At 40.1% G+C, this 14,833-nt stretch overlaps 1 protein-coding gene across 4 annotated transcripts in view; it reads right to left on the bottom strand.

The window, feature by feature from the left end:
* The window catches only part of ncoa2 (nuclear receptor coactivator 2), an 82,083-nt gene that overhangs the window by 45,220 nt on the left and 22,030 nt on the right, over positions 1-14,833 (bottom strand). For all 4 annotated transcript variants that reach the window (XM_079660906.1, XM_079660907.1, XM_079660904.1 and 1 more), the window contains one exon: positions 13,714-13,798. The gene's annotated coding sequence lies outside the window, so the exon portion shown is untranslated. The remainder of the gene's footprint in view (positions 1-13,713; positions 13,799-14,833) is intronic.

The raw sequence follows: 14,833 nt of genomic DNA on the forward strand, positions 1-14,833 counted from the left end.
GCAGGACGTTTGTCCAACAGCAGAAATATCGATCTAGTTTTGGAGAAAAAATAAAATTTGTACATTTAAAAAGATAAAAAGTGTTTTCCATATACTTTCCTCTGCTGCTCCTCCTACCCTGCGAGTCAGGCTGAACTCCAAGCCACTTAATGAAAGACAAATCAATTATTGATCAAAGTAATGCCTTATTAATTACCACCATCATCTGCACAGCAACCTGATGGCAGCTAATGGACTTGGATTTCAATATGGAGCAATTTATCTGCTGCATACGAGATGTGAACACAAAACAAATGGTGATATTTAAATAAATAAAGCATGGAAACGACTTCCTCTTTCTGCAGCCATTAGCTGTGAGAGGGAACGCAGAGAAAGAACTTTCCCCGGCACGATGCACAAGGTTGCAGACATGCTGTGAGCTCAGACAGACACCATGGAAACGGCTGTGAAAACCCAGCGTTACATAAGCAGGAAACAGTGTGTAGCAGCGTAGCTTAGCCGCAGCATGCTAAGCTAAGGAGGAGCTGGTGACCAGGCAAACCTGAGCTCCTTCCTGGTCTACACTGACCTACTTCCAGCTCTTAAGAGGACTGCGTGTTTCAATAAACCGAGAGAGAGAATCTACTTATTTATATATAAAGTAAAACCATTTCCTCTGAAAGTGAAAGTATGAAGTACTAGAAGATACCTAGAAACCGTACATATCTTAAGCACTACTGCCAATAAGAGGATGCATCTCTTATATCCATTCCCATTTTATCCCCTATGCAAAAAACTAATGATGCAGAACAATCACAATTCATGAGTTCATTAAGTTTTGTTTATCTGATGTAAATGTAGTGTAGGGAAAACCGCAAGTATTCTCTCTCACAGTAAGGGTGTAAAGAAACAGAAAATACTCAAGTAAAGAACAGTTACCTAAACAAACTAGTACGTATCTTGACCACTACTGCTAATAAAATGATGCATGACATATCTCTTACACCCATTCATATTTTATCCCCTTATGCAAAAAACAGAATACACAGCAGGTCAATACTGCATTAAGAATACATCTTTCATTTGAATGTACACGTAAGAGACTGCTGAACACCTGAGCTCTGTGAAGCGCCTTGATAAACATTCATCTGGTTGTCCTCTCGTAATCTACTTATTTATATAAATAGTTATCAACGCAATAAACCGTATTTAATGTTGTCTTAAAGTACATATTCTACTTAAGCAATAGCTCACGACAGGCCGTGGTATATCTCATTATATCACAGCTAAGGGGCGTGGTTCGGCACGACGCGGTTACCAAGTGTGGCAATATGAAAGAAGAATACACTCTAATTTAAATAGTTTTTATTAGTAAATAATGATGTTCAAAATAAAATAGTCCCCCTGTTGCCTTCTGCATGAAACATAGTGCGAGGTGGTTGCTATGCAACAACACTAACAGCTAGCGAACATATTAGACAGAGAGCGTTGCTCCATTATTTGGTTGTTTATTTCCATTCTTTTGTATGTTGCCGTTTATTGTGCACTGTAAGAAATTAAAATTAATGTTTAATGATGTAATATAGTTTAAACATACAGTAATTGTATAACTGTTTTATTGTGAAAACATTTCCGGTTAGCATTCGCCTTTGGTTAAAGTTTATTTTGAAAAGCTATTCCGGAAGAGATCCGAAGTACCTTGACTTAGTAAGCTTGACTTACGGCTTTAACAAAAACGCGATTATAGCCGTTAAAATGCATTAAATAAAAAGTCATGAAAGAGAGTATGAGGAGAAAAGGCGTGTGAAGTTATGTAACGAATGTACAACGTCTACATCCTCTGTTATGCGCGATAACGGACATTGAAGACCGAGGTGGGAGGTCCCCCTACATCGCCAACCGGCACGTGAGGAGGAGCCAACGGAGGATACATAACCAGCCGAAGAGCGTTGTGGGGTCTCTCTTCCTTCGCTGCAGACCCGAGAACACAGCTGTTCTCTCTCCCAACTACCTTCTGTCCGATTCATTACCACGCTATTTAATTAAAGTAACCCATTTGAACCTTATGCCAGAGACTCCATTGGTCTCTTTATTCTAAGCTTCTCTCCTGGACGCGAGAACAACGAATACTCTAATAGCAGCCACTGAAAACCTGTCCAGCATCAGTAGCATGGCTTACGTGGTCACTTGTATAGGTTGAGGTTGTTCGAGGCTGTTGCTTGGCGTAGCGAGAATATTGCTCCACTTTCTCCGGTCCCCGAGATTGGGCTTCCAGTAGCTCTGGAGAGAGCTTTCGCACCTCTGGCAACTAACGGTCATCATTTCTCTGCTTTGTTTCGAGACCCGCATCAGAAAGCTTTTGAATGGTGCTACTTTTCCAGTTGGTCTACCTGCTCTTCACGGAGCTCTGCATGTCGTCGTTTAGATGCTTATTTTTCTGGAGATAGGCACTGCTCAGTCCACTCCTCCATAGTAAGACCCCCTCGGAGGTCGAAGTTAATCTCAAATGTTTCCATCTTTAGCTTTATTAGTTAGTTAGTTAGTTTCGTAACGGACGTAATGTAAATATATTTATAAAAGGGGCAAATCAAATCAAGCTTTGCGTCGGGCTTAACCACGCCCCTTAGCTGTGATTTAATGAGTATATACTACGGACTGTCGTGAGCTATTGCTTAAAGCTGGGGTAGGTCATTTTGGAGAAACCAGCTGGAGTGGCTAGAATTTGAAAATACACAGCCGGAAAAAAAATCTGCCACTTCCTCACAGAGCCCCTCCTTCAACACACACGAACATGACCGATGAGGGCACGAGATAAGTTTGTGCACAGATGGAAGGCTGACAGGCAGGTAGGACATCCAGTTACTTTAGCCGGGCTGGCTCAGATGATTGGTCGTGCTTTTTACAGTACTACGGCTTCTTCCAGAGATGAAATGTTGTTATGGATTTTTTGTCAAAGCACTTCAGATATTCATTGCTATCGGGATGTTAAGAGCATTCCATGGAATATAACAAGTGTATCTCGAGCCGGTTTCTTAAACGTACCTACCCCACCTTTAAAGAGCCTGTGACACGATTTTCCCCCATCATCCAAACCCATCAATTTGAGTAAATATTGTCCCCTTGAAAACCGTTACTGAACTGATTTTGGATATTTGTACTTTGATAAACATTAATCTGCCCTTCAATGTTGACCATTTCCTGGATCTTCTCGGGGATTCTTCAAGTCCCGCCAAATTATGGGTGACGTCATTGCGGGCACAGCGCTCCAGCTGCACCGTTCAGGATCCCAGCATCTGCATGTAAACGCACGATGGCGCACACAGCAGCAAGCTCAGACAGCGATGACAGTTTAATTTTGAACGTGTCTGAGAGCTCATATGAGGCTGAAGGATCGGTTTATTTTGTATCTGTTAGAAGTTTAGGAATTAGGTGCGTCAATATGGGCGATCATACGGTCATGTAGCCAGTGGTGGACAGGGACTAAAAACCTGCCCGGGACTCTCGACCGGCCCACTTCGGTACAACTAGTAAATTGTCAACGGGGGGAGTGGGGGATGTGCTAGTGACTTATCCGACCGGCCCACTTCGGTACCGGCCCATCGGGATTCCTCCCGATGGCCAGTCCGCCACTGCACCCAGCCCAGCCCACGTAAACTGTCAACGGGGGGAGCCTCGCTGCGGGGAAACGGTGGACCTAGTGTCCCGATCGGAGTGGGAATAATGATAATAATAATAATAATCCGTGCATTTTATCCATTAATTTCCCCAACATTGTGGTAAAATGTTGGTGTACTACTACAACCAGTGGTGTAGTGGGGATGTTTTTACTGGGTGGACGGGAGACACTATGGACGCGCTCGTGAACTGTCAACGGGGGGGGGGGGGGGGGGGGGGACTTGGGGACCTCTGTGTCGCCTGTCAGCGCAACTTACATGATGCCGTTTAGAAAACATAATAATAAAGGGCGGTGCCGGCTGTCAGCGAACCGATCCGGCCTTTCTGCGCGACTATCACTCAAATGCGGGACATAGTCTCAATGTGTGGGACGCGGGACAAATAATAAAAATGCTGTGTGTGCAGTCCCGCACAGTGCGGGACACCTGGTCACCGTACACACACAGTTCTGCCCCTCACACACACACACGCTTCAAATCAAGTTGCATCAATGCTTGAGCTACGTTTTTATTATAATTACTTTGAAATCTGCCTATCATGTTTTCGTCATTATTACAACAAACACACACTTGCAACTGATAACACTGGCAATGATTTTAGATGTATTAGACTATTAAAAAAAGAAATCATGCTTCAAATAAGTGGGGGTACGGCGTACCCCCGCGTCCAACGCCCACTACACCACTGACTGCAACTACAAAAAGCTAAGGTTTGTTTTCTCATCAGGAAATGCAGACCGGCTCAAACAAAAGATTTTTAAATCATGATCCTCACGATCATTTAATGTATCATATGTTCGCCGAATTGACATGAAAGCACTAATAAATGTAGTTTCATCCACTTGAGTTTACAAAAATAATCGATTTGTTTTTATATCACATCCGACGGGAGGAAATTCAGCAGCTCTCACTACCGATTTTTAATCCTAATTTAATCATCATCTTCACCACGATCATTTATGTTTATGTTCGCCGAATTGACATGAAAGCACTGACAAATATGAATATACTGTAGTCAACTTCATTAAAACGTTATTAACGTGCCTAAACTCAGTAATTCACCATTTCTACGCATGACAACACACTTTGTCCGTGTTTGGTTCTCTCGCCGCACAGTGAAGCGTTCCCGCATTGACGTCACTTCCGGCTTCCCCCAAAACCTCAAAATGAGTCGAAGGAATTTTCCCGCGATGTTCGAAATTATTGATATTTATCGGAACGGTATCGCTTTTTCTTTTTTAAACTGACGGTTCGAGATTACTAGTAGCCCACTATTTCATTGCACAACAGTTGTTGGTTTCGTGTCACAGGCTCTTTAAGTATATAGACTTCTTGCACTACTTTTTATTTTGTATTTTATTATTTATGTTGCATCGTTGGAGGAGCTCAGGTCAGAAGAATGTCTACACTGTTGCTTATGTGCAAATGACAATAAAACCTTTGAATCTTTTACTTAGAAAATGAAGTCGGGTAGGAGACTGAAGGGTGAAATACATCCTCCTGCATGTTGACATGAGTGCTATTAGCAAAATGTCATGTTCAACTAGTATTACAAGCCAGTGCAAAGAGGTGAGTTGTTGCTTTTAGCATTAGCTCAGTGTCCTTGCTTCCTGCTCTTTTGAACGTCTCCATCCTGCAGCCCAAAGCAGAGGTTATGTGCTTTTATTAATGACAACAGGAACAGGCCATTAAAACTCTCATAGCTAAGTGCCTCCCTGCGCTGTGATTGGTCGAGCCCAGGGTCTCCGGCACAAGTTACCATGGGGACTCCGGAGCTGATTGGAAGTGTGTGTCCCGCTGGGAGCGATGTGATTGGTTGCTTTCATCTCCTTGACACGGCAGTAACGGTGGGTCAGTGTACGGAGAGACGAAAAGAAAAAAGGGGAGGGACGCGAAGACACGGGCACGCCTCAATGACAGAAACACAGACGAAGGAGGGGGGGGGGGTGTGTGTGTGTCTGTATCCATGTGTGTGTGTGTGTGTGTGTATCTCTGTGTGTGTGCTCAGTCTAATGAACTTGTTACATCTCAGCTAAAAACTCACCTCTTTAAACTGGATTTTAATACTAGTTGAACAGGTTAGGGTTACTAGTTATTGGTGTGTGTGTGTGTGTGTGTGTGTGTGTGTGTGTGTGTGTGTGTGTGTGTGTGTGTGTGTGTGTGTGTGTGTAATAATACATCTATGTAATATCTCAAATATAATAATAAACAACAGCTAGCCATTTATTTTGTGTTTGGATAAAAGAATATCAATAAAATGTGTTCTCCTCACCTCGAACACGAAACTGAGTGCGTGTGTGTGGGTGTGTGTGTGTGTGTGTGTGTGTGTGTATCCAGTAGTTCTGGATCTTTAAAACAGTGTTAGCACATACTGTACGCAGCTAATTATCAACAACTGCATCAACAACAGTCGGATTAAATGGCATGACGGCTGAATGAAACACGATGGTGATGTTTTACTAAGGAGACGATGTGCACAGGATTCAATCAAATGCAAACAAATAAAATCATTTTGGGTCTATTTTATGCATTCATTGTGCATGTAAGCTACAGAAGGGTAAGGAATGCATTGCTCTCTAAATGTTCTACTGCTAACCTAAATGGTTGTTGAGTTCCTTCCATGGTTCCTCATTCATTTATTCCCTGCTGCTGCACTTGTTGAACTGATCCAAATGATCTGCAGAGCGTATTATCAACAGGCCGAAATGAAATGAGGAAGATGGACAGCAAAAGAACGAAGGGAAAATCAGCAAACAGTACGCAGGAATAGCCAGGGGACAGAAGGCAACAGGCCCAACACAATTTAGCTATTCAAAGTTTGCATTATGCAACAAATAATGGAAAGAAATATTAAAAATACATAGATTGTGTCTTAGAAATGCATGTAGCCGAAGAAAAATGCAGCTTTCTCTTAACACCCGATTGCAAACTGAAAATAATGTGAATTTTCTATCAAAATAAGGAAATTCAGTCGTTCTTCGCTGCACCTTATGCATATTATAGTTATATTACATTGGTTGTTATTATTGGGAATAATGACGGAGGGAATGTCTTAATATTTTCAACGGTAGCATGTTTTTGTGGGTAAGAACGTCATCTTATTCCACATTTTGTGCGCATATTGTCCTTAAAACACATCATCTGTTGCTGTGTTAATGTTCTAATGAAATGTATTGAGGTTCATAAATAGAAAGTCACACCACATGCGACGCAGGCTGATCAGAGACACTGAAACAGAAACCTTCACCTTTAAAGCTCTGAATGACGGTATGGCTCTGAGTCCACGGTGACGCCTAGCAATCTACTTCAGTCCGACGCGTGGATATCAATTATTCACCCGCACTTCTGCCACTTAACGATCGAGAAAGAAGAGCACAGCGACTGATTTCTCCTCGTTGCTCCGAGTCATTTAAAGGAGACCAGGAGACTCAAAGGCGAGTGCTAAAGTGAATTAGAGAGGAAATTAAATCTCAAACTGTTGTTAAAAATATAAAGTACAGAGTCCCATTTTATTGTATTTACTGCAAACTACACATTATTATAATTAAGAAAAGAAGGAATACACTATAATGTCCTTAAAGAATAAAAACCCAACATCATTCAGATTCATTTTGGTCCGTTAGAGTTAAATACATTTGTCTTGAACCTGGAACATTAGTTTATGGACAATAAATGAATCTGGATAATGTTGTGTCTTTATTTATATTTGATTGGATCGATAACTAGAAGCTTTATCTCAAGCTAACTGTGGTAACATTTATATAGAAATCCACGCAGGCACAAGTCTTGAAAGTGGATTAAAGAGGATAACATTTTAAACATTTAAGAACTGTGTTTGGTTTAGTTAAAAAAGGAAGGAAATGTCAACTTGAGTGCAGAATTTCATCTATTTCCTCAAACTATACCGGATTACAATCTATTTTAAAGAACAGAAGGTGTTGCACAACCTCAAAGCTTTAAAGACACGAAAAACAACAATTAAAAACTGATTTGATGAACCGCTATCATGCACACAGGGAAAAGTGTACATTCCAGCGTGCATGAGCGACATGCGCTGGTTCACCTGCAGTGTGTTCAGATATCATTGACTCAGTAATGTAGGGTAAGGGGGGGGGGAGTAACCTCATTATGAGCAGGACTGATTGGCATATTCTGGAGGGCATTTAACAAATCTGCACTTCATCAAGCTGACACACACACACACACACACACACACACACACACACACACACACACACACACACACACACACACACACACACACACAGAGAGAGAGAGGGCTTCAATGGTGTTAATAGGGGGGTTGTATTCTTATAGAAAGCACCAATGATTAGACGATTAACAGAAATGTTTTTTAATAGGATTCATCTTTTACGTAATTTTCCATTAAGAAATGCCAGAAAATGCCGTTTCCATCCACTAAAATCTGCAAATTCTACCAGTATGTTTATAATATAGCACCAATGATTAGTCGATTCACAGAAAGGAAATGGGAATATTCTTAGATTTTGGGATTTTATTGTTAATAGATTCATCTTTTAGGTCATTTTTCATTAAGAAATGCCAGAAAATGCTGTTCCAGGTCTCAGATCTGCTAATTAAAAAAAAAAAAAAAAAATCACATTTAAGTAAATAAAGTAAACAACGATGGACATTTTTCACATTTTATGACAAAACTCTTTAAAAAGCAATTAGCAGATGAACCAAAGCTGAAAAAAAAGATAATTGCCTCCTCAGGGCAACGAGGAAAAGTGTCAAATCCTACAAAATGTGGGAATATCTGAGAAACACTCTGCGACAGCTCTTTGGTGAAACCTGTGTTTCTGTGTGGGGTCAGGAGGTTTAGCGGTTAGCTTGTTTTGCTAACTCCCCCTCACTTCAGCGTAGTAAACACCTCTTCCCACCTCGCTCACGCTCACACACGTAATAACACGGCGGCCATAATTGTATATTTGTGTTTCTGAGGTCAGCACTTCTTCTCGCTCTATTACAGGTTTCCATCTCTGACTCACTAAATGGAGGGTGACGTTAATAAAGCAGCCTGCCTCAGCAACACAACAAAGATGCTTTTAGAATATCTCTAAATGTTTATTAGCAGCTCAACACTAAACAGGCACCGTCCATATAACTTATATTCACACTGTTTCTATTTCATTTATTATGCCATTTCTTGCACACTTAATTTAAATGATATCCTACTTTTTAAATCTTATTAGCGGTTATTCGGCCCTCCGTAGTATTTGTATCTTTGACAGGTTGCAGGGGATGACTTTGACGGCAGGAAGGTGGAGGTTCTCTCTTTTGTCTCCGGGAGTTTCTGCAGACTGCTCGGCTCCGGCTCTGTTCTCAGAGTCTGCCCGGCGACACCGAAGAAAACTGAGATGCACACCTCTGATCTCCTGAAGAGCACTTTGCAAAGTCAATTGATCTTTACAAAGTTTTACTCGTGTCTTTATCAGGATGTGTTGTTCTGTTATTTCCTCCTAACTGGGTTGTTTTTAAGTTAGAAGTCAAATAAATCATGTTTTGTAAATCTTTCAGCACACTATCCTTTACGTTTTTGTGCATGTAAAAGGCTACAATCCCTGTGTTTGGTGTTTGGTGTTATGGTTGACCAATCACAACAGAGCTGGCCAGCTAACCAATCAGAGCAGCTCTGGTTTCAGAGGGTGAAAATAGGTGCTGCAGCACATTAAAGCATGGAGACATGTAGAGACACTACATACCTGAACATCAGCAGGAGAGGACTCTTTAAAGTAGAGACACTACATACTGATATACACCTGAACATCAGCAGGAGAGGACTCTTTAAAGTAGAGACACTACATACTGATATACACCTGAACATCAGCAGGAGAGGACTCTTTAAAGTAGAGACACTACATACTGATATACACCTGAACATCAGCAGGAGAGGACTCTTTAAAGTAGAGACACTACATACTGATATACACCTGAACATCAGCAGGAGAGGACTCTTTAAAGTAGTCGGTAAAAAGTCTGACTCTAACTGCTATTATTAGACAGATTTTCTAAAGTAAAAACAGCTGCCATAACCACACAGATTGTTTAGAGGGGGGTCTTTAAAAACACTGAATCACTCATTCCAGTCATACTCTGATTGAGGGGGAAACGGATGCAGGGGGGGTAGAATGAGTGTGTGTGTGTGTGCTCCTGTAATCATGTGGGTTCACAGGCTCTCATTATAAAGACACGCCCAGAGAGTTTGAAGTAATGAGCTATCAGACTGCATCTCACCGGTGTGTAATCTGTCCTCACTTGGAAATGAGAGCAAGAGAACATCAAATTCTGCAGCATGGGACGTTATTAATGAACCTCTTTATTGTTATTATCCCAAAAAGTGGGGTGGAAAACATGACCAGTATTCTGATTCATTTATTTAATTAAATTAGAGTTAGTAGAAAATATGATATTTCCCTTTGAATTGTAGTAGAGTTGAAGTAGAAGGTGGCAAAGAAAGGAAATACTCATGTACAAATACCTCAATTGCGTACTTAAATACAGTACTTGAGCAAATGTACATGGGTGGGTACCTTAAACCAGATGTTCTCACAGTGGGGGGTCTTGAGTGATTATAGAGGTAAAGAAATTAAGAGCAGGCTGGATTTAAAACGTTGATTCTGGCGGTTGACTTAACGAGGCTTCCATATAAAGATGAATCAGACCAGAGACAAAGAGAAAGGGTCAGAGGCGTTCAAAGAGAGCGACGCTGCGTTCAAGGACCTTCTCTGTCCATACATCACATTATATAAGAGCATATAACCCCCTCGGTTTATTATATAAGTGCATGAAGTTCACTCGGTTCCCTCCATCTCTCAAATAAACTCGCCTACATGCGTCTCATAGTGCTGGGTATCGTCTAGATTCATCATTTGGTCTATAAGGGAGTGTGAGAAAATATAAAAAAGTCCTTGCTTTGGGGTGTTTTCAGTGCAAACCAAAAATAAGTACTAATACTTGTGTTTTTCTAAGCTATACCGACAAAGGCTTCACTGTACTTAGTTACAACTGAGTGCTATTGTGGGAAATGGAATAGGAGCCACATATTTTGATAATTAAATTGTAGTAAGAGTTCATTTTTCGTGAAAGACTGGCTGAAAAATAGTTCTTTGGAGCCTCTTAGATATGGAGACGTTCTACTTATTGTGTTATATCAGCCTGAAGGCTGCAACTTACTAATACTCTCAACGTCCATTTATCAAAACGTTTTGTCAAGATTTTTTTTTTAATTTAAAAAAAAAAAAAATGTATATCCTAGTTTCTCAAAGTCCAAGTCTTAAATGTCTAGTTTTTTTATTTGGAAAACCAAAAGCACATTACTTAAATATGATGATTAAAGAATAAGGGAACAACTCTCTATTTTTGAAAATAGCTATTTCTGGCATTAAAAGCAACTTAAATAATTCGTAAATTATCAAAGTAATTGGCATTATTTTTTATTTTTCTTCCATCATTTTTATGTTTTTTGCCTTCTTTTTTCTGCACTGTCCCTTTTGCTGTAACGATGTGAATATCCCAGCCGTGGGGCGGATATATTATTTCATTATTAAAGGATAAAACCGTCAGCTAAATGCAAAGTAATCATTCTTTATTCTTCTTAGCATTCAACTGATCAATTAGTCGATTGATCCTAGTCTAGTTTTCTGAGTCACCTAGAACAGGGTTCCCAAAGTGGGGGTCACGAGAGCCCGAGTGGGGGTCGCGAGATGATTACAAAATAAAAAAAAATAAAAAATTATTATTTTAAAAAAATGATAAATTTGTTCTATAATTTTTTTTTTTTATTATTATTAATAATAACGTTTGCGTAGACATTTTCAGGGGCGGACTAGCCATCTGTATAATTTCCCCGCAACGAGGCTCCCCCTTTGACCATCCACTAGCGCAGTGTTTCTCAAACTTTTTCATACCAAGGACCACTCAACCAATAACAAACACTCATGGAGCCCCTGACTCCACAAATATCCAAAAACAATATGCCTGCTTACCCAATCCAACAGTATATAACAAATCACAGCCTGATAATGACAGTAGTAATAGTAATAGTAATAGTAATAGTAGTAGTGATACAATAATGACACTCCCGCGAGAGTGCGGAAAACTGAAATTAATTCACTAGCCCCCCCCCCCCCCCCCCCGTCGACAGGGGGTCACCAGTCTCTGGCACTGTTATTTTGGGGGTCGCAAGTTTGGCAACCCCTGACCTAGAAGACATTTATAATGTTATGTAGTTACTCAGCACACAAATCAAATGCATTTTATTCCAAGGAAACCCAGAGCGCGTTTTACTTCACAGAAAGGAAAGGATTCTGAGGAGGAAGCAGGAAAGGAGTAAGAGTTGATGATCTGGTATAAATGATCACCTCTGCACATCAACGTAGTCGACGGCTGATGTCTGAATCACCTCATATCCACACGTGAGCTTTAGTTTGTTTGTATTTATGTGTTAACTTGATGTCAAACACCTGGTTGTGCAGCGGGAACTCATCCTAATGATTGTTGGGCTGCAGGAAGTGGAGAAAATAAGCAATTGTGATTACTGACGGTTTTATAACTGCAAAAATGATTGTTCTTTAATATTTTTATTGAAAAATAATGCATTAGGAAATTGAACTTTAAGTATTGGGACTTAAAGTACTCATTGCGTAAAGTTATTAAAAGTAAAGTAACATTTTAAATCAGCAAATCATCACATTGGAGAAGCTTGAAATGTGTGTTTAACCACAGAAAAATTATTAAATCAATTTGTTTAACATAACTTTATAGTCACATTTTTGAATATTTGTATACGTTTTGTCTAAAAACCTTAATTTATTAAGTATTTAAAGCTGTAACTAGAAGTACTGAAGTTAAACGTAGAATATTTCTCTTTGAATTGAAGAATAAAGTGGTCAAGAAAGAAAATACTCGAGTACAAATACCACAAACTGTAATTAAATTAAATACAGTAATAAGGATAAGGTAACACAATCTGTTAAAATAACTTTTTAAAGACGATCTGTACAAAAAAACATGTTTAAGTTTGTAGCAAACAATATGTAGGGTAGGCCTTCCCTGCAGCTCCACAATACTTCGCTTAGATATTTACACATCATTACCTTTACTAAATATTGTGCTCAGTGCAATTTGAATATTGCACTGAGCACAATATTGCAATTTTAATAATAGGTTTGATTAATTGTGCAGCCCTACTTTCAATAAATGATGCCGATTGCCTGGAGTTGCAATATTAAAGGGGCTAGAAGCAAATAAATAAACCTTCTTGACCACTAATTGATTTATCAATTAACTCTAATAGAGCAGGATAAATGCTAAAGAAACTAAAGTCCTTCTTAAGTCCAGTTATAACACTAAAAACCTCTCCAGCCCGGTGTTGTAAGAGCTTCTGGCAGCGCAGCGATCCTCAAAGACAAACATTAGCCAACACCAGCTGAACCAAAACTCACGAGCTTTCTTTTAAACATGATGGATGAACACTGCAGACCAACGGGAGGCTGCAATGAACCTGAATTCAAGGAATAAAACTGGAAAGAAGAAGTGAGGAAATGGGAAAGAGGGTGATATCTGTACGGTTTAGTTTCTGACTAATGTGGAGAAACGCCTGGAGGATCTATAACTCCATCAGTGCTCCACCTTTATAACAAGAAGTCAACTTTAAGAAGAAAAGCAGCCGTGAAAGAATACGAGCATTAACAGGAAGCCGTTATGATGCATTAAATAACCTGCAGACAAAACCACAGCGAGAGGGAATCAAGAGTGTATTTCAGAACAGATGGTTGCACAATTAGTGTGTGTGTGTGTGTGTGTGTGTGTGTGTGTGTGTGTGTGTGTGTGTGTGTGTGTGTGTGTGTGTGTGTGTGTGTGTGTGTGTGTGTGTGTGTGTGTGTGTGTGTGTGTGTGTGTGTGTGTGTGTGTGTGTGTGTGTGTGTGTGTGTGTGTGTGTGTGTGTGTGTGTGTGTGTGTGTGTGTGTGTGTGTGTGTGTAACATATTGCACAGTGCGGTTGCGTAAAAGAAAGAGTGTGTGTTGTGGCTTCTCACCTTGGTTTCAGTCCAGAGAGTCCCTCAGGCCATTGCTGCAAGACGGAGCTGCTCGGAAACCTCTAAGCATCCTCCAGACCCCCTGCTGAGAGAGAAACGGAGAAATTAGGATTTACATACAGTGAATCAGCACAACGTGTAGTACATCTACTTTAAAGAGTCCTCTCCTGCTGATGTTCAGGTGTATATCAGTATGTAGTGTCTCTACTTTAAAGAGTCCTCTCCTGCTGATGTTCAGGTGTATATCAGTATGTCGTGTCTCTACTTTAAAGAGTCCTCTCCTGCTGATGTTCAGGTGTATATCAGTATGTAGTGTCTCTACTTTAAAGAGTCCTCTCCTGCTGATGTTCAGGTGTATATCAGTATGTAGTGTCTCTACTTTAAAGAGTCCTCTCCTGCTGATGTTCAGGTGTATATCAGTATGTATTGTCTCTACTTTAAAGAGTCCTCTCCTGCTGATGTTCAGGTGTATATCAGCATGTAGTGTCTCTACTTTAAAGAGTCCTCTCCTGCAGAATAGGGCCCCTTTAATGATGCCTAACAGTTTGAACTAAGTTATCTGAAGCTCACGTTGAGGGTCTGTCCGTCTCTTCGGGGATTTTAAAACCCATTACACGGTGGAACACACAGCACCCAATTAATTAGAGAGGAGAAAAGTTTCAATTTAAATCGTATTCCCATACGGATAATTAGAAAAAAACGCAAGTCAAGAAAAGAAAAAAGAAAAGACTCTGCGAGGCTATTTGGCCACGCTGGGAAAAAAAGACTCAAATAAAAAGGACTCATATCTGCTAAGTGGCTAAATACTGCAACTGATTGACAGGAATAATACACACCACACAAGTAGGTATGTATATATATATATATATAGCATGTATAATAATACGCACTAAGTCACAGTTATCCATGTTTTTTGTGTACAATATATTGTTTTAATTGGATATTTGTGGAAATAGCCTCTGCTTTCCAATTCCACTTAGGAGGCAGCATCTAAATGATTGTTTTCATTGAGATTATTGAGTAAAAAGTGTTAAGTGCAGGTTCATCAGGAATAAATGTTCCTTTTTGTCCTTGAGTTGATATAGCTCTAGCAAATAATGTTATTCACACTCCCCTCTGC

This window comes from Notothenia rossii (assembly GCF_949606895.1).
Source record: "Notothenia rossii genome assembly, chromosome: 12".
Lineage (NCBI taxonomy): Eukaryota > Metazoa > Chordata > Actinopteri > Perciformes > Nototheniidae > Notothenia > Notothenia rossii.